Source organism: Phyllopteryx taeniolatus, chromosome 14 (genome assembly GCF_024500385.1).
Source record: "Phyllopteryx taeniolatus isolate TA_2022b chromosome 14, UOR_Ptae_1.2, whole genome shotgun sequence".
Lineage (NCBI taxonomy): Eukaryota > Metazoa > Chordata > Actinopteri > Syngnathiformes > Syngnathidae > Phyllopteryx > Phyllopteryx taeniolatus.
In genome coordinates, this window is record NC_084515.1 from 25,183,571 (window position 1) to 25,204,786 (window position 21,216).

At 41.8% G+C, this 21,216-nt stretch overlaps 1 protein-coding gene across 4 annotated transcripts in view; it reads left to right on the forward strand.

Annotated features, from left to right (window-relative positions):
* Positions 1-2,521: 2,521 nt before the first annotated feature.
* Positions 2,522-21,216, forward strand: part of LOC133488989 (nuclear receptor coactivator 2-like) — a 68,210-nt gene continuing 49,515 nt past the window's right edge. For 3 of the 4 annotated variants that reach the window (XM_061797581.1, XM_061797582.1, XM_061797579.1), the window contains exon 1: positions 15,009-15,213. The gene's annotated coding sequence lies outside the window, so the exon portion shown is untranslated. Of the gene's footprint in view, positions 2,676-15,008; positions 15,214-21,216 lie in introns of those variants that run through there. The other variant, XM_061797580.1, reaches the window with a different exon arrangement.

The window sequence follows — 21,216 nt, forward strand, 5'->3', positions numbered from 1 at the left end:
ACAAAAGAACTTTTTGGAAGGTGTGGGTCCCATTACATTTGGCGTAAAAGTAACACTGCATTTTAGAAAGATAACATCATACCAACAGTAAAATATGGTGGTGGTAGTGTGATGTTCTGGGACTGTTTTGGTGCTTCAGGACCTGGAAGACTTGCTGTGATAAATGGAACCATGAGTTCTGCTGTCTAGCAATAAATCCTGAAGGAGAATGTCCGGCCATCTGTTCGTGACCTCAAGCTGAAACAAACTTTGGTTCTTCAGCAGGACAACGATCCAAAACACACCACCAAGTCCACTTCTCAATGGCTGAAGAAAAAAAAAAAAAAAAAAGAGACTTTGGAGTGGCCTTGTCAAAGTCCTGGCCTGAATCCTATTGAGATGCTGTGGCATGACCTTAAAAAGGCAAGTTCATGCTTGAAAACCCTCCGATGTGGCTGAATTACAACAATTTGGCAAAGATGGGCCGAAATTCCTCCACAGCGTTTGTAAGGGACTCATTCCAAATTATCGCAACCACATGCAAAAAAAAAAAAAAAAAAGAAATCGGGATGTGGCAAACACTTTTTCACACCACTGTATTTATTCCTTTTTGGTTATTTTTAAATTAATTTATCTTCTCTAAAAATAATAATAATAATAGATCATTATTTTTAATAATACATAAACCATTATTTTTTTATTTTATATTGAAATATTTACACTATAAAACATCCTGTAATACAGTATTTGTTGCATTAATTCAACCATGCATTAGTTAAATTTTTGTAACCTAAAATTGGTTCATTATAATGTATTTATCCCTTTTTTGGTCATTTTTAAATTCATTTATGTCATTAAGTGATTGGTTAATTGATTTATTGTAAATAATTAAATAATAATACTTGAACTATTCACCTTATCAAGAGTCCGGTGAATAATATTTGTTTATTTATTTATTTGTTGTAACCCTTTTTAAAAAATTGGTTAATTAAAATGTATTTAGCATCGCTGTGTAAGTGTATTGGCGGCACGGTGAATGACCGGTTAGCACATCTGCCTCACAGTTCTGAGGACCGGGGTTCGAATCCCGGCCTCGTCTGTGTGGAGTTTGCATGTTCTCCCCGTGCCTGCGTGGGTTTTCTCCGCGTACTCCGGTTTCCACCCACATCCCCAAAACATGCATGGTAGGTTGATTGAAGACTCTAAATTGCTCATAGGTGTGAATCTGAGTGCAACTGGTTGTTTGTTTCTATGTGCCCTGCGAGTGGCTGGCGACCGGTTCAGGGTGTACCCCGCCTCCTGCCCGAAGATAGCTGGGATAGGCTCCAGCACGCCCACGGCCCTAGTGAGGAGAACCGTATGGAAAATGGTCTGACTCTGTGGTCATGTTCACAGAGTTTTAAGAGTTGCACTTTCAATACTTTCCGGAGCAGCCAGCCAGCCTCTACTCAGCAGCCCCACTAAGAGGTCAAAGTTCTCCTCAGTGTCGGACGAATGGTCACCGAACGACACAACATCTCCACACGAAGATGCTGCGCTGGATTCAGTGAAAATAATCCTTCGCCGGTTACTACCGAAACTTTGGAAGTCATTTATCTGCTCACATGTCATGTTGACCGGCGACCAATCCAGGCTGTACCCCACTTCGCTTGCCAAAAGTATTGTATATTTCCCAAAACATGCGCCACCAAAGATTCTAAATTGTCCATAGGTGTGAATGTAAATGCTCATTTGTCTAAATGTGCCCTGACATTGACTGCCGACTAGTCCGGGGTGTACCCCACTTCTCTCGCCAAGTCTTTTTTTCTGTTAGCTTTATTGAAGAGTCTAAATTGCTGTGAGTGTGAAGGCTTGTTTGTCTAAAGGTGCCCTGACATTGACCGGCGACCGGTGTCCCCCTTTCTCTCGTTAAGTATTTTCTCCCCAAACCATGTACAGTATGTTAACTCCATTGAAGACTAAATTGGTAATGGGTTCGAGTGTTAGGGTGAAAAGCTCGGTCATCCGCGAGGGACGCAGAGTAGAGCCGCTGCTCCTCCGCATTGAGAGGAGCCAGATGAGGTGGCATCTGATTCGGATGCCTCCCCGGTGAGGTGTTCCGGGCACATCCCACCGGGAGGAGACCCCGGGGACGACCCAGGACACGTTGGAGAGACTGTGTCTCCTGGCTCGCCCCCCCCCCCTCCTCCCCAGACGAGCTGGATGAAGTGGCTGGGGAGAGGGAAGTGGATGGATGGATGGATGGGTTTGAATGTGGGGTTGAATATTTGTTTGTCTAGATATTGTGCACTGACGTTGAGTGGCGACCGATCCAACATGAGGACGAGCCGTGTGCTAAATGCAGATGGATGGATGGTTCAAGAATATCATAAACAACTGGTAGCTGCTCATTAGGATACATTGTGGTCATGCATGCGACCAATGTATGTACATTCATGATTTTCGCATTGGCTGTGATTGGACGGTGTACCTAAGAAAGTGACCGGTGGAGGTGCTGCAGGAGGAGGTTGAGGAGGGGGTGGTGTTAATCGGCAGCCGGGGAGATAAACAGGGCAGTTTGCCTGTGTACCGTGCACTGTACTGTAATGTAGCGTGCAGTCTGTACCTTCCCAACATGGCGGCGCCGTACACGTACCAGGCGGCAGCGGCTCCGTCATTCCGCTCACCTCGAACCCACTCAGCCGCTCAACCGGCAGGTAAGTTTCCGCTCGACCTCCACGGGCTTTAACTCCCTCGCCGACACAATTTCTCGTGCTTTTATCCGACGCGCGACCGGATTTGTGCTCTTAGAACGTCCTGCTCACCGAGGTTGTCCCACTTTGAGAGGTGCATTCGATTTCCACTTTACAATCGCCGTTACGTCCTCCCATCGGAACATGTCCAACAAGAACCGAGTCGTGTTCTCAATTGTTTCTAGAACTCGTCACGGTGTAGTTTGGTTTGGTAAATTGGAGCAAAAAGGCTCCGAGCGAGGACCGAGGGTGTCCTGTGTGTGTTAGCGGCAAAGAGGCGCTTGCTGCGGGGAGACATGTTCGTCAACAGGCCGGTGTAGGAGGATGATGGATGGGGGGGGGGGGCGACTTTATTGTCCTTGTCGAACGCGTGACAAGTGACCAATTTAATCGGCCAAACATCCCCCAAATGTTGAACTTTAATCGGCTTCCTGAGCGACACCGAGGTCGAAGTGACAGCAACTCCCCCCAGTTTACGCGCTCATCTGCTTTCATTTCTCCGGCTCAAAAGTAAAATAACAACTCGTAAACCAGATGGAACCTTCATTGTGTTTGTGAATATTAAACGTTTTGTATTTTATTTTATTTTAATACATTTTTTTACGTCTCATGTTGGTCGTTTCAAGCGACGCGTGCGGACTAACGGGTGAGATTAAAATCCGCCCCTGTCCACATTTCCAGTGGGGTCGTTTCAAAATAAAGCGATTTGAAAATGAAATTCATAGTTTGCGAAGATGATCCAGTTCTTTAGGGAAAACAACAACAACCCTGAAACACCTGTCCAATAGACTATAATAAATAACTTTATTAGTTAACTCGAAACAAATATACAAATTTTACTTATCGCTTTTATTTTTTTTTTCCTCCCAAAAATACAGCATGTGCATTTGTTCCAATAAATTAATATGCATATTGAGTGCAAATACAAGCTGGGTAGGTGGAGTACACCGACAAACATTAGCAAAAGAGGTAGCTAAATGCCTTTATTTTGTTCTTTACTGCAGAAGGTGGTGCAAAATATATCGTGCCAACATTTAGGTTGGCAGCTGCAAGAAATTTGTTTAGGCTCCTTTCCGGCTGCACTATCTTTGCTTTCATCTTTACTTGGAGGTGGAGAAAAATGTCAAATTGTGTGTAAATTGCACATGCAGCGCAAGTTAGCTTTTTAGGGCCGGCTGCACAATCTGTTGTACTTTAAAAATGTTCTTACAGATGCATAAAAATGTAGAGTTGTGCGAAAGTGACGTTTTAGTGCTAACATTCAGTTAGCATAAATAAATAAACTAAAAAAAAGAATCTGGCCAAGGTTTTTCAAAGGCTCATGGTAATAGTATTTGTCTACTGGGGGATGATGGGCAGTGTTTCCCGCCGGCTGAAAATACTTGGTGCTGGACCAAAAATGGCACGTTTTTCACCAAAGGGCTGGTGCTTGAGCACCACTCTGGGTCTATCTGTGCACACCCCTGCTACCGGGGTTGTGCTATTGTTCTTTGCCGTGTCTGCTGTTGTGTTACTTTGCGGAGAACGTGACACTTTGCCTACGTGGACATGTTATCTTTCAGGGTTGGACCTGTGTGAGTTTTTCGACTGTTTTGGCATTATTTGCTTTTCTCAGCAGCCCAAACGTGAACTTTGAGAAGGATTGCAACACTGCAGCCCTTCCAGTTTCTACACCGGTCTTTCAGATTTGGGTTTCTTTTTTGGAAATAGCTCTGTTGATCCGGTTGGTTTGAGCATTTGATTTTTTTTCTTCTTTACTTCTTTTTTTTTTAATATTTCAGGTACGGTTTACGGATGAACCGGGGATTTCAAGCGGTCGTCATTATTGCTGTTTAAATTTTTTTTTATCATTACTACCGTATTTAGTGTTTCAGAGTTCAGAAAATTCTGACCTCATTCTTGTAAGAATCCAACTTTTTTTTAAAACCGTAATATTTAGGTTTAAAAAAAACGTTTTATTTAAAAAAAAAAAACATGGAATCCAAAAGATTGTCTTCATTTCTAGACAAATACAATTTTGTATTTTTTCCTCATAAATGTACATTGTTCTTACGACTTTTAAATTTAATCTAGAAAATATTATCACGTAAGATTCTACCATTTCTCATAAAATGATGACATCATTCTGGTAAGATTACTACTTTTTATTTTTTATATTTTTGCAGGACAACGATATCTGTCTAGTAAAATTAGGATTATTCTGTAAAGATTCAACATTTTTCTCATAAGATTCTGACTTTTTACCAACAGTATTTGGTATCGCAAACAGAGAAAAGTAAGACTTTTTCCTTGCTAGACGATTCTTTATATATTTATGTTTTTAAAAATTCTCCTAATATGATTTGATGATGCACTTTTGTGTCTTTGTTTTATGTTGTACTGTGTTTTTATCTGCCGAGGACCGCAGTGGAAATAAGCCCTCCGGTTTTATTGTGTTTTTATCCTCTGTGATGATACTTGACTGTATGTTGAGTTGGGAAGTGCTATTGTGCTCTTTTCTGGGCTATCACCAGATAAATCAAATCAAATCGTCATACATTTTTCCTACTGACCTATTATATTACCTCAGTATTATGAGTTTGTTCTTGGAAAATTACAATTATATATATTTTTTTCCTCTCAAAAATACTATGAAAATCTAATTTCCAATTTTTTTTCTCAAAAATGTTTACTTTCTTCCTCGTAATTGTAACGTTTTTCTCATAAATGTACAACATTATTCTTGTACGATTCGGAATTTTTCTCACATCATGACTTTATTTTAATAAGACTACAACTTGTGTTACGTTTAAAAAAAAATTATCATAATGTTATGACATCTTTATCATAAAAGTACAATATTATTTTGTAAGTAATATATAGTAATATTCTGATATTTTTCTAGTACTATTAGGACATCATTCTTGTAAGAGTACAAATCTAATAATTCTCATTATATCCCAAAACTTTCTGGTAAAATGAGGGCATTATTCTCATAAGATACAGTTTAAAAAATTGGAGGGAAAAAATGTCATGTAATATTCCAACAGTCTACTTGTAAAAATAGGACATTATTCTTGTAAGATTATACATTTAAAAAATGTTTTTTTTCATGGAAGAACGTCATACCATATTTGGCGTCTCAGACAAAAGTACAAAAATGAAAACAATTCTTGCAAGACTTATCTTAAGCTTGTGACATTTTTCCTTGAAATAATATAATTTTATAAAATATTTCCTTGAAAAAAATACTTTTTTTTCCCCCTCATAATATTAACACTTTACATTTCCTTGTGTCTTGTAATATATTTGGCCAATAAAGCTTATTCAGATTATTATGGCTGTAGCATGCCAGTGTTGTACAAAATGTTTTCTGAAGTCTGAACGGATCCTTTTGCTCCTTTTCCTTTTTTAATTTCATTGCCCGGAGGCAGTAGGCGCATCTGAGTCGCCAATCTGCAAAGCGAAGTCAAAGTCTTGGATCTTGCATAACGAAGTCTAATTTGGTTAGCTGAAGAAGCCGTGACGGCAGAGCTGAGCTCCAGGCTGCTGGCGCGCTAATACAAGCTAATAGCGTAACAGGCTTTGGGCCCGAGCTAATTGTGGCGTCTCTTCCTGCTGTGGATGTTGCCGGCCGGGATGCAATTGTTGCGGTCGTGGTATTAACCGCCATGGCAACGTGTGCGCCTGCTGACCCGTGTTTTCTGCTGACGGACTGGTTTTTAAACATCAACATCATAATTCGCGACCGACATCTGGACAGAAAAGTACTTGATGGATGAGTTGGAATAAAGTAGCAATCAATTATCAAATTATGGACAAATTTGTCATACGCTTTTGAATTTCAAAAGAGTTTTGTGGATTCTTTCAAAGTCTTTAAATGGCATATTACATTTTTGTCTACACCGCTTATCCTCACTAGGGTTGCAAGTATGCTGGAGCCTATCCCAGGGGCTAACTGCGGGCATGAGGCGGGGTACACCCTGAACCGGTCCCCAGCCAATTGCGGGGCACATATAAACAAACAACCATTCGCACTCACATTCATACCTGCGGATAATTTAGAGTCAACTTACCATGCATGTTTTTGGAATGTGGGAGGAAACCGGAGTACCTGGAAAAAACCCACGCAGGCATGGGTAGAACATGTAAACTCCACACAGGCGAGGCTGGATTTGAACCCGGCTCCTCAGAACTGTAAGGCGGATGTGCTAACCAGTCGTCCACTGTGATATTCTGCAAGGAAAATTGTCCCTAAAAATTGCACAACAATCCTAAAATCAGGGACTTTGGCATCTTGATCCCCGGTGACAGAAGCTGGCTATAGGGGTGTGCAGAGAAGGACCCCCACGTGGTGTGTGAGGTCGAGAAGTTCCAACTAGACATAGTCAGGCTCGCCTCCACACACAGCTTGGACTCTGGTACTAGTCCTCTCGAGGGGGGGTGGACTCTCTTCCACTCTGGAGTTGCCCACGATGAGAGGCGCCGAGCAGGTGTGGATGTATTTATTGCCCTCCCGGATCGGCGGCTGAACATTAGGGTTCACCCCGGTGGATGAGAGGTTAGACTCCCTCCGCCTTTGGGGGGGGGAAGGGGACGGGTCTTGACTGTTGTTTGTGCCTATGCACCAAGCAGCCGTTCAGAGTACCCATCTTTTTTTGAGTCCTTGGAGAGCGCTCCCGCTGGGGACTCCATCATTCTGCTGGAGGACTTCAATGCTCACGTGAGCAATGACAGGGAGACCTGGAAGGGTGTGATTGTGAGGAATGCCCGACCCCCCTCCCCCAATCGGAACCCTGTTATTGGACTTCTGTACTCATTACGGATTGTCCATAACGATCACCATCTTCAAGCATAAGGGTGTCCACACGTGCACCTGGCACCAGGACACCCTTGGTCGCAGTTCAATGATTGACTTTGTTGTCGTGTCATCGGACTTGCGGCCACATGTCTTGGACACTCGGGTGAAGAGAGGGGCGGAGCTGTCAATTGATCACCACCTGGTGGTGTGTTGGCTCCAATGGTGGGGGAAGATGCCGGTCCAACGTGGCAGGCCCAAACGTATTGTGAGGGTCTGCTGGGAAAGTCTGGCAGAATCCCCTGTCAGAAGGAGCTTCAACTCCTACCTCTGACAGAACGTTTCCTACATTTCGGTAGAGGCGGGGGACGTTGAATCCGAAAGGACCATGTTCCGCACCTCCATTGCTTATGCGGCCACCGGGAGCTGTGGCCGTAAGGTGGTCGGTGCCTGTCAAGGCGGCAACCCCCGAACCCATTGGTGGACATCAGCAGTGAGGGATGCCGTCAAGCTGAAGAAGGAGTCCTATCGGGCATTTTTTTCCTGTGGGACTCCTGAGGCAGCTGATGGGTCCCGGCTGGCCACGCGGAATACACCTTTGGTGGTCGCTGAGGCAAAAACTCGTGCATGGGAGGAGTTCGTTGAGGCCATGGAGAACGACTTCTGGACGGCTTCAAGGACATTCTGGTCCACCATCCGGCGTCTCAGGAGGGGGAAGCAGTGCACCACAACACAGTGTATAGTGGGGATGGGGCACTGCTGACCTCGACTCAGGACGTTATGAGTCGTTGTGGAGAATACTTCGAAGACCTCCTCAATTCTAACGATGCGCCTTCCCATGAGGAAGCAGAGTCTGCGGTGTCTGAGGTGGGCTCTCCTATCTCTGAGGTTGAGGTCACCGAGGTGGTTAAAAAGCCGGATGTTGTGGGGCCTTCCTGCTTGACGTGCCTCTGCAACATCGCGTGGACCACGGGGGCAGTATCTCTGGATTGGCAGACTGGGGTGGTGGTCCCCTTTTTTAAGAAAGGGGACTGGAGGGTATGTTCAAACTACAGGGGGATCACACTCCTCAGCCTCCCTGGTAATGTCTTTCCAGAGGAGAGGAGGGTCCGTCGTGAAGTCGAATCTCAAATTCAGGAGGAGCAGTGTGGTTTTCGTCTTGACCTTGGAACAGTGGACCAGCGGTACACCCTCGCCAGGTTACTCAGTGGTGCATGAAAGTTTGCCCAACCGGTCTACATGTGTATTGTGGACTTGGAGAAGGCCTTGGTCCTTGTCCCTCGGGGAGTCCTGTGAGGGGTACTTCGGGAGTATGAGGTACCAAACCCTGTACAACCAGTGTCAGAGTTTGGTCCGCGTTGCCGGCAGGAAGTCTGATTCGTTTCCGGTAAGGGATGGACGTCGCCAAGGCTGCCCTTTGTAACCGATTCTGTCCCTAACTTTTGTGGACCGAATTTCTAGGTGCACCCAAGAGTTAGAGCGGGTCCGGTTTCGTGGCCTCAGTATTGCATCTCTGCTTTTTGCAGATGATATGGTTCAGTTGGCTTCTTCAAGCCGTGATCTTCTGAAGTCTGGGCTTCCCTGTTAAAGCTACTGCCCCCCTGACCCGAACTCTGATAAGTGGAATAAAATGGATGGATGCATGGAACGTAGCAAAATTTCTTAAAATTTACGTATATCATGATTCAATATTTAGCCTATATTGCCCATTGCTATTGAACATATTTAATATATTGGAGAAATTAAATTTTTTATCAAATTTCCCTTGAAAATGTCTTTAAAGGCCTTATAAAGTCTTATGTTTGACTAAAATAGCTGAGCAAAAGTTCTTTAAAATGACAGATATTGTGATTCAAAATTGAACCTATACCGTGTTCCCAATTCCTGATGGTCATATTTAGTAAATCTGAAGTTTTTGAATTTGATCGAATTGGCCTTTAAATGTGTTTAAAATGTCGTTATTTTGGCTTAAATAGCCTAGCAACATTTCTCAAAAAGGACAAATATTTTGATTCAATATTGAGCCCATACTTTCCACTCCTTGTGGTCATATTTAATGAGTCTGAGGTTTTTAAATTTAAAAAGGCCTTTTTAAAAGTTTTGATTTAGCCTAAATACCATAGCGGAGTTTCAAAAAAAAAAAAAAAAGACAAATATTGTGATTCAATATTTAGAATACCCACACATCCATCCGTTTTCCGTACCGCTTACCCTCACTTTGGTTGCGCACATGCTGGAGCCTATCCCAACTAACGCTGGGCGAGAGGTGGAGTACACGAGCTTGAGATTGATCACGAGCCAGTTGCAGGGCACATATAAATGTTTCGCACTCACATTCAATATTTAGAAATAGATATATTCTATTAATTCTTCTCTACTCTTCAAAGACTTTGTTTTAGCTTCTGAGTTGTCCACTTACAAAGAACCGCAAGTGTCAACATTTCTGTTTCTTTAGCCAGCAGGAAGCACACATTTTATGAGACAACACAAAGCACCGAGAATGATTGTCATTTCACCCACACTTATGGAATATGACTTTTTTTTTCATCAGCTGCCATATCGTTTGTGGGAACTTTTGCCTTCCTGATGTGCAAGTGTCATTTCGGCTGAGTCGGCAAGTTGCACAAGATGCATGCTGTGGGCAGCAGCTAAGGAGAGGCTAAAAACGAAATATGCGATACACTGGCAAATAAATTATACATCAGTGGCACATGATTAAAGTTGATATTTTAATCTTGTGCAGCTGAAGTACATGATTAAAATGTGTTAAACATTTATTTATTTTTGAGGAAATGTGGAAAACAAAATACGTTTTTAATAAGAAAAATAGCACTTTGTAATATTGTACCTTTTATAAAATCATACTGTACTCATGGATATGAATACATGTAAAAAAAAAAATTTTTTAGCCACATTTCTTGCTTGAATTCATTGGACATTGTGCTGTTCCTTCTGGTGTGTGCACCTTGGCCACCTGGGGGCAGTATAATACAGGCATACCGATATACAGTGGGTACGGAAAGTTGTCAGTTTTCACTCTTTGTTATATTGCGCCAAACGGCGCTTAAAATGGAACAGCCAGTCATTTTTGTTTATATTTCTCAGTGGAGAAGTTCCCGCTAGGAGCACTTATTAAAAGTGCATGTACAATATGGGAAACGCCATTATGAACCAAAACAAAGGTTTTGAACAAACATAACCTCTAACACGCTTCAGTTGATAAGATTTGTTACATTACTTTTTTTTTTTTGAGACTTCACTGTTGTGTCAAGATGCCTAACAGAAAAGTTAAGCACTTTATTTGAACACATACCCGTATAACTCTTTATATCTACTTGCTCTTATTGTGAAATGCAGCCCTACTTTTATTTCGTAAATGAGAGAACATTACACAGTTGTGCACATATGTTTGATTACCAGGGCAGAATTTGTAAGATGTGTACAATTCTTTATAATGCTCTCATACCATTTTTATCAGGGCAATACCCACTAACCCATCAACAATGCTATCATTTATCTTGAAAGTCTTCGGGAAAATATATTGTTCTAAAACTTTGCTATCGTGGCAGGCCTAAACGCATACAGTGGGTAGGGAAAGTATTCAGAGCCCCTTAAATGTTTCACTCTTTTTGCTAAAATTATTTAAGTTCATTTTTTCCCTCATTAATTTACACACAGGACCCCATATTGAAAGAAAAAAAAACAGAATTGTTTAAATTTTTGCTGATTTATTAAAAAAGAAAAACTGAAATATCACACAGCCATAAGTATTCAGACCCTTTGCTGTGACACTCATTTACATTTAACTCTGGTGCTGTCCATTTCTTCTGATCATCCTTGAGATGGTTCTACACCTTCACTGGAGTGCAGCTGTGTTTGATTATGCTGATTGGACTTGATTAGGAAAGCCACTCCCCTGTCTATATAAGACCTTAAGGCTCACAGTGCATGTCAGAGCAAATGAGAATCATGAGGTCAAAGGAACTGCCTGAAGTGCTCAAAGACAGAATTGTAGCAAGTTGCAGATCTGGCCAAGGTTACAAAAATATTGCTGCTGCACTTAAGGTTTCCTAAGAGCACAGTAGCTTCCATAATCCTTAAATGGAAGACGTTTGGGATGATCAGAACCTTTCCTAGAGCTGGCCGTCCGGTCAAACTGAGCAACTGGGTGAGAAGAGCCTTGGTCAGAGAGGTAAAGAAGAACCCAAAGATCACTGTGCTTGAGCTCCAGCGATGCAGTCGGGAGATGGGAGAAAGTTTTCGACAGTCAACCATCACTGCAGCCCTCCACCAGTCGGGGCTTTATGGCAGAGTGGCCCAACTGAAGCCTCTCCTCAGTGCAAGAGTGCTTAAAAAAAAACAAGAGTGCTTAAAAAAAAACACCTAAAGGACTCCAAGATGGTGAGAAATAAGATTCTCTGGTCTGATGAGACCAAGATAGAAATGGTTGGCCTTAATTCTAAGTGGCATGTGTGGAGAAAAAATCGAAAGGAAAAATATGCGGTTGTTTTAAACTGAGAATGTTTAATTTTCTTTGTTATAGGTTTAGTTTGACAGTAAACCTCAACTGTGAGTGGCAATAAACAGCTTGAAGCCTCTATTTTGCACAATTCACTAATTCGAGCTGTCAAACTCTGCTTGTTGTGAAGTGAGTCAAAACGAAAGTCAAAGTCAAAGTGAAAAATCTGCCCAATGCTGGTTCATAGCTTGAAAAACTTGTACTTCGGGTTACTCCTATCTCAAGGCACAACTGTATTGCTCTATTACAGTGGTATTGATTGATACCAAGGTTGGTATTGATATTAAATTGTTTAATCAAAAATGGCCCCAAGTGCTACTACACAAGGTTAAATTTAATTGAGACTTTTAAGGGACACGTCACGTGGGTGTAATCATAACAATAATAATGACAACATGCTAATACTGGAAAAACTCCAATGTTACATGTCATTGAATTTTTGTGAGCAAGATAACACCACTAAAACATAAATGCATACATGTGGTTTGTTGGTGTCACCTGTCGCCACACAAAAATATGACTAATATGTTTATTGGTTTGAATTTAACTACTTTAACTTTGCAAACCCACAAAGCCTGTTGAGTCACTCTGCTGAGTGTGCGTGTGTGTGCTTGCGGGGCTAAAAATCAGCTGTCACTCAAACGCGCACACAAACACACACGTACACAAATGTAACAACAATGTGCACTGGTGGTGGCAGGTGCCTCTTAAAGTGGTTTCAACCTGCTGAGCTCGACACACGCAGACGATTACACACACACACACCTGCAGTCAGTAAAAACGTTCATTTTGGGTGTGGGACGAGCAGGTGTTTGGGATACGGCCGCTCACCAAAAAAAAAAAAAAGCCCACTTCTTCTTTTTCATGGTCGAAAATGTTTGTCCTCTTCCCTTCGTCCCCCACCCTTTGGTGCCAGAACCTTTCATGCGGAACAGCAACGCCGTACAAGATGACTGTGAAAGGGGCTAAAATCCCATCGAATTTTAACGAAATCAAAAATAAATCGGTGTGGTGCTTTGGGTTTGTTTATTTATTGTATTCATTTAGTTAGTTTATGGACAATGTGCACATACATTAATCAATACCAACAGACATGAAAAGATGTTTGCACCAGAATTAACAGAAAGCTAATTTCCATCTGTAGTCCAGAACATAAAATATAACAAACAAAACAAAACCCAAACATGAAATACCCTTCCTTCCTTCAGGTTGAAGGAGGGAGAGGTTGCGGGAGGCAGGATGTGACTCACATGGACGTCATGTGACTTCCGGCCTGCTCATCCAGCAGGTGGACGCTAGCCCCGCGTTCGAGTTTCGACATCGCTTCAGCTGTTCAAATAATTAAAACACACACACACACAAGTTTTGGGGAGAAAACCTGTCGGTTTGTAAGCGTGTGAAACAAAGACAGTGGGAACAGCCTGAACCCTGGACCGGCACCACACCAGCCCACATCCTGCCAAGTATGGGAAACGCCGCAGGTTCTCTTTTTGTTATTGCGTCTCATCATATCTGGTGACAGTTTGAGTCTCACTGTTCAACCTTTTAAATGGTGTGATTAGCACTCACACTGGTAAAAGCTGTTTGAGGTTCTGTGTGAAAGGTACTGTCCCTAAATGGGGAGGGGGTCAAAATCTTTTCCCCGGTTTGCAGGATAAGTTGCTTTATGACTGTACCTACATACACAGAAATGGCCCACCAATAGTAAGACGCACTGTAGTAACATAATTATTACTGTGTAATAATATGTAGGGATTACCACACCTGGAATAACCAGAAATTGTTGCTTGGTGCTATTTTTTTTCATGACCCACCGACCTAACTGGATGAACTTATCAATTTTTAGACACCTCCTATTAGTTACTTATTTTCTATAAAGAAACATTTTTTGTTTTTTTTTAAATGACCGTATAACTGGTTTTTTTGCTTTTAGGTGTTTTTCCATGTTCTTTACATTTTATTAGTCTTATCTGAGCTAGTTCACAGCTGTACATACCTACCTGAAGCATTAGATGACACATTGTATATTACTAAAATATTAGTAATATATTACTAGTATCATACCAAACATTAGGAAATGTTTGTTATTTGTAATGTATGGCGAAAAGGGAGGACCGTGGTTGTCTCAGCCCACGCTGTCATTAGCAATGATGATGAGAAGCAAAATTATAGGGTGGTGGTGGTCGTAGGGGGGCATTGAGGGTCTCGCACAGGGCGCCATTCAAGCTAGCCCTGCCACTGCGTACAGCACGGGACCACACGATCAGCTGATTTGGCGCACTTCTATTGGGCAGCAGTCCCCAATCTTTTTTGCACCACAGTCAGGTTTCACGTAAAGACTTTATAATGGATCGTCGTAGCCCACGCCCCACAGAACCCGCTGCCGATCGCCGGCAGCCCGTGTCCGCGCTCAGCCACCGTCATTGCCCAAGAGTGTCACCGTTTGCTTGTGTGCCAGAGGCTTGCATCTGATCTCAACTCAACTAAGAAAGGAACGAATCAGTTCATGAAGTAATTTTATTCAGTACGTTCACTCAAAAGATTTATTCATGAACGATAACAGGACTTGAGCGCAAAAAACGCACCGATACAATCAATTTGGGTGTGCTTTTAATATTTTCAGTGCGCATGTGCACCAGTTATATGCATATGTAGTGTAATAGTGTAACACACATTGTAATGACACACTAACTACAGTGTAATAACATTTACGCCATGCGTGATTGAAATAACATGCTGATAAAGCCAATTATATGAAAAGCTGCGGCGGCCGCGTGAAGGTGAACTTGACCTGATTTATGTTTTTTTTCCAACATAAAATGTAAGGAAAGTGAATGAGAGAAGAGCTCACACTGGCTGAGATGAAGTATGTGTGTCTAATAGGTGGGCGGGGAGTCTGCGTGTGTGTGTGTGTGTGTGTGTGTGTGTGTGTGTGTGTGCGTGAGCGATGGGAGGAGCATGTGATGGAGCGTGATGGGGGAAGAGAGAGAGGGAAGGAGAGAGAGAGAGAGAGAGGATTTGTGGCATGTAGTTTGTCAGCTGTGATTAGCAGGGATCTCACACACACAAAGTGGTAATCTCGCACTTGGAAAGCAGTGGACACACAGTCGAGCATGTGCGCGTGTTGTTGTTGCGTTAGCCACTGACTGGTAATGGAATGGTCGCCTCATTTGGGATGGTCATGGACTGGTTTAACCCAAGCGCAGGTGAGATTCTACTCTATTCAACTCCATTCTATTTTATGCTTGTGACCATTTTGAACCAAAATACGGTGCACAAATGTCAAAACTTAGCATTTCTCTGCATTATTAACTGCCAATGCATGGGTATGCTGCTGATTGTCTATTGTCTGATTGTTTATTGTGTCTTTTAATGAACATGAACCTTTTTTTTAAAGGGAAATTAATAATGTCGTATGCTGCTAGTTTGTGCATGGTTTCAACCGGACTTTGAGCGTCCATGTGCTGTGTGTGAGTGAGAGAGAGAGAGAGAGAGAGAGAGAGAAGTGAACCCAGTGAGCAACCACTGGAATAACACAGTGTAATAGTAATACACTTTGTAATATCACGGTTATTACAGTGAAATAAGTTATACTATAACTTACTTGACTTGAAATGACCGTGTGTGTGGGTTTATGTGAACTGAGTCTACAGAGCTACCACTGGAAAAACATACATGTTGTGTAACAGTAATACACCTTGAAATAACACACTAATTACAGTGTAATAACAGTTATTCCACACTTGCATTCAATTGACACTGTGTGTGTGGTTCTGTGTGCGTCTTCCTTGGTGTCCACAAAGTCGCTTGACAATTTAACACATTTATTACAAAAGTTAATGAGTAGACAAATGAAAGTGTTTTTTTCTCATTCAGTACACTTTTACTGTTAAGGGGCACTATTAGTTCCCAGCCTGTAAAGAGGAGAGCCAATTGTTTATTCGATTCTTTGTGGACACCCTGTATATGCATTGACTTGCGTGTTTGTGTGTGTGGGGGGGGGGGGGGGCGGGGGGGGGGGGGGGGGGTGTAGTTTAAGAGTGCACAGTCATCAGTTCTCAGCAGCCCAACAAATAATAATGCCTGCTGTTGTTTGTTTGTTTGTATGAAAGGGTGTGTTTTTAGGTCTAATACAAGGCAAAACGTGGCTGCACGCTACCCCTTCAGAGCAGATATTTGACTTAATGTGTTCCTGTTGTTCTGCAGCTGCGACTATATGCTAATTTTCACACACATGCACACACACAGCACAGATAAAGCTTCAGCTGTAAAAGCAAAAAGGTGGAGTTTGAGCCTGTGACGAGACACTTCGTGAAGGTGTTTTTGCTTTCACTTTGTCGCCTTTAAAGACACGTAATGTTTCTATGGAGAAATTTGGACAGTGTTGAAAGCAAACTTTCTGTGTAGTAGTAGTATAATAGTCTATATTGCCTATATTAATAGTTTGTAAAAATGCAAGTTACTATTTTCCTTTTAGCCTTTCCTTTCCTATTGACTTTTTTGTCTCAGTGATATCTTTTTTAAATACATGGACACTACACTGTGGTTCAAAGGTTGGACAATTTCATGATTTCTAGTATTATTCCCCCCCCCCCCCCCAGAAAAATGTGATTATCTTGACAAAATAAGGAAATTTTCAAGTGACCCCAAACTTTTCAATGGTAGTGTTTATACAACTCAGGTAAAAATGGGACCGCTGCAAAATTTTCAGTTTCTCAGATTTTGCTTTTTTGAAATTTATTTAATTTTTTATAGGTACAAGTTTGAGTACATTATTGTATTAGTCTATAAACTACTGACATCATACTGTAGCTCCCAAATTCTAATTACAAATACAGTGGTACCTTGAGATACAAGTTGAATTTGTTCAGTGACTTTTTTTCCTCACTCAAAACACATCTCAAATCATCCTTGTCTGTTAAAATGAAGGAAATGCCGTTAATCCATCCAAGCCCTCCCCAAAAAACAGCAACAATGTCTGTATTGTGGTTTTTAATGATAAAAATAGGACTCTGTGATATTGTACTTTATACAAATATGCAGTAATGACATCATTAATTAAAATGTAAAAAATTAAACAGCACTTTTTGCTTCAATTGAACTGGACATTGTGCTGTTCTTCTGGTGTGCACACGCTGGCCACCTGGGGGCACTATAATGGTCCTACGGATGTATATGAAGGAGATGATCACAACTGCTCAGTGAGCTGCAGTAATATTATTTGTTCTTTGCAGAGGATAAATACAAACCAAAATGAAGTTGGGACATTGTGTGAATAAAAAAAGAATAAAATGATTTGCAAATCCCTCTGAACCGACACTATATTGCCAAAGTATTTGCTCATCTATCCAAATAATGGGAATCAGGTGTTCCAATCATTTCCATGGCCACAGGTGTATTAAATCAAGCACCTAGGCATGCAGACAGTTTTTACAAACATTTGTAAAAGAATGGGTCGTTGTCAGAAGCCGACATGGTACTGTGATAGGATGTCACCTGTGCAACAAGTCCAGTCGTGAAATTTCCTTGAAACGGTGCATAGCGGGAAGAGGTTGCCAACTTTCTAACGAGTCAATCGCTACAGCCCTCCAAACTTCATGTGGCCTTCAGATTAGCTCAAGAACAATGCGCAGGGAGCTTCCATGGGGTTTCCATGACCGAGCAGCTGCATTCAAGCTATACATCACCAAGTGCAATGCAACGCGTCGGATGCAATGGTGTAAAACAGGCCGTCATCGGACTATAGAGCAGTGGAGAAGCGTTCTCTGGGGTAATGAATCACGCTTCTCCATCTGGCAATCTGATGGATGAGTCTGGATTTGGTGGTTGCCAGGAGAATGGTACTTGTCTGACTGCATTGTGGCAAGTGTAAAGTATGGTGGAGGGAGGATTGTGGTGTGGGGTTGTTTTTCAGGAGTGTGGTATGGCCCCTTTGTTCCAGTGTAAGGAACTCTGAATGCTTCAGCATACAACGAGATCTTGGACAATTCCATGTTCCTAACTTTGTTGGAAAAGTTTGGAGCTGCCCCTTTCCTCTTCCAACATGACTATGCACAAGTGCACAAAGCAAGGTCCATAAAGACATGGATGACAGAGTCTGGTGTGGATGTAATTGACTGGCCTGCACAGAGTTCTGACCTCATCCCGATAGAACACCTTTGGGATGAATTGGAGTGGAGACTGAGAGCCAGGCCTTCTCGTCCAACATCAATGTGTGACCTCACAAATGCGCTTCTAGAAGAATGGTCAAAAATTCCAATAAACACACTCCTAAACCTTGTGGACAGCCTTCCCAGAAGAGTTGAAGCTGTTATAGTTGCAAATGTTGGACCAACGTCATATTGAACCCTATGAATTAGGAATGGGATGTCACTTAAATTCATATGCGAGTCAAGACAGGTGTGCAAATACTTTTGGCAATATAGTGTATATAGCTTTGGCATTGCATGGTAGAGTTTTAACTTTCATTTGTAGATGTAGCGACAAACTGTGTTAACTGACAGTCAGTGGTTTTCCGAAGTGTTTGTGCGCCTACGTGGCAATATCCTTTACACACTGATGCCGATTTTTAATGCAGTGCCGCCTGAAAGATTAAAGGTCATGGGCATTCAGTGTTGGTTTACGGCCTGGCCGCATTAGTTCAGAGATTTCTCCAAATTTTTTTTATCTTTTGACGATATTATATAGGGTTGGGAATGATAAACTGTTGCGACCGGATATCCGTTCGTAAAGGCGAGAGATACGACTGTATCGGTAACAGACTAGACTATCGATACAAAATCCGCCAGGAATCCTTGGATACATCGGTTGTAGGGCTGTGGACCGAAAACCGTGAGGCTAGCAATTGGTTGCCTGAGGCTTTATAGTTTTAATCTCGTATAACAAGCGCGAGAGGGCTCGCGCTGTGCTCTGCAGGTTATGTTTATAACCAAACACAGCAGTGGTGGATACCAGCGACACTACTAGTTTAACCACATTTCTCCGTAGCATCACTATTTCAACATCAAATAGCTTTTCAGTAGTCAAGCTATTTTCGTGGTCACAGCAATAGCAAAATAAGGTTCCCCCAGGAGTTGTAAACATTGAATGCAACGTCACGTTGCGTACCTTATCTCAAATCCGCCGTCGACACCGAGGCCGGAGGCGAAATGTGCGCCGCAGATTGTAAACATGCAGACAATATGGCAAAGGTAGGTACATCTTGGCGCTTTCCTTGGGCCATAACTCTGCAAATTAATGCTTCTTCTCGGGTCCTTGCGGTCCACTTATAGGTTTGTATTGGTACTGTGAAAAAAAAAAAAAAACTTCCGAGAGGACACACAGCTAAGGTATATCCTGAAGCTGACACAACAATCGCCAGTTGAACTAAGCTAGTCATCATGACTTAAAAGTTCAAAGAAAGAACTCAGCAAGCAGCCAAAATAAATATATAATAAATAAATAAATAAATGTAAAAAATAAAATAAAATAAAGCAGTTCATGTGGGTCTAGCTTGAATGGCACAGCATGGGAGACCCCCCCATGGCTCTTTTCAATATTGTTTGTGGAGATAAAATCTTAAAAAATTAATTGTTGTCTATTTAAATAATTAATTTGATTTTGAAAAAAATAATATACAACGGCTGAAATAAGTATTTAACCCCTCACTATTTTTCTCACTAAATATATTTCCAAAGGTGCTACTGAAATGAAATTTTCACCAGATGTTGGGAACAACCCAAGTAATCCATACATACAAAGAAAGTAGAACAAATAAGCTCAGAAATTCAGTTGTGTGTAATAATGTGAAATGACACGGGGAAAGATTATTGAACACATGAAGAATGGGAGGTGCAAAAAGGCATGGAAAGCCAAGACACTTACAATCTATCAATAATCAAACACCAATCCAGCCCCTTGTCAAAGCAAATGAATATCATCTGGTTCAGTCCTAATTGATGGCCTACGAAAAGGTCTCATTGCCATGGTGTGAGTCAAGACACATCTCATGATGGGTAAGAGCAAAGAGCTGTCTCAAGACCATCGCAAAATAACTATGACATTGGTTACAGGACCATATCGAGGCTTTTGAATGTGCCAGTTAACACCGTTGGGGCCATAATACATAAATGGAAAGCCAATCATACCACCATAAATTTGCATCAATCAGGTGCTCTAATCAGAAGAGTTGTCCAAGAGCCAAGAACCACCTTTGGAGAGCTTCAAAAAGACCTGGATTTAGTAGGTACTGTTGTCACAAGGAAAACTGTGAGTAATGCACTCCGCCGCCATGGCCTGAATGCATGATCATTACACAAGACCCCATTGCTGGGAAAAAGAAAAAATAAAGCGTAAAAGCTCGTTTAAACATTTGGACAAGCCAATTAAATACTGGGAGAATATAGTCTGGTATGATGAGAGCAAAATTGAACTGTTTGGATGCCATAATGCACACCACATTTGGAGGAGAAATGGCACTGCACATAACCCTAAAAACACCATACCAACAGTGAAGTTCGGAGGTGGTGATGGTGTGGGGCTGCTTTCAGCAAATGGTACTGGTAAACTTCACATTATTGAACGAAGGATGAATGGGCAAATGTACCGGGACATTCTTGACAAAAATATGCTGCCACCTATGAGGATGATGAAACTGAAACAAGGGTGGACATTTGAGCAGGATAATGATCCAAAACATACTGCAAAGGAAACTCTCAATTTGTTTCAAAGAAAAAAAATAAAGCTGCTAGACCGGCCCACCCAATCACCTGACTTGAATCCAATCGAAAATCTATGGAAAGAACTGAAACTTAATGTCCATAAAAGAAGCCCACAGAACCTTCAAGATTTGAAGACTGCTTGTGTGGAGGAATAGGCCAAAATCACACCAGACCAATGAATGCGACTAGTTTCTCCATACATGAGGAGTCTTGAACCCTACATTGCAAACAAAGACTTTTGTACAAAGTATTAAATAAATACCAGTTGGTGTGTTCAATACTTTTTCCCTGTGTCATTTCACATTATTACACATAATTTAATTTCTGATCTTATTTGTTGTACTTTCTTTGTATGTATGGATTACTTGGGTTGTTTCCAACGTCTGGTGAAATTTTCATGTCAATAGTACCTTTGGAAATATATTTAGTGGGAAAAATGGTGACGTAGCGACTCGGTGGACGACTGGTTAGAGCGTCTGCCTCACAGTTCTGAGATCCGAGGTTCAATCC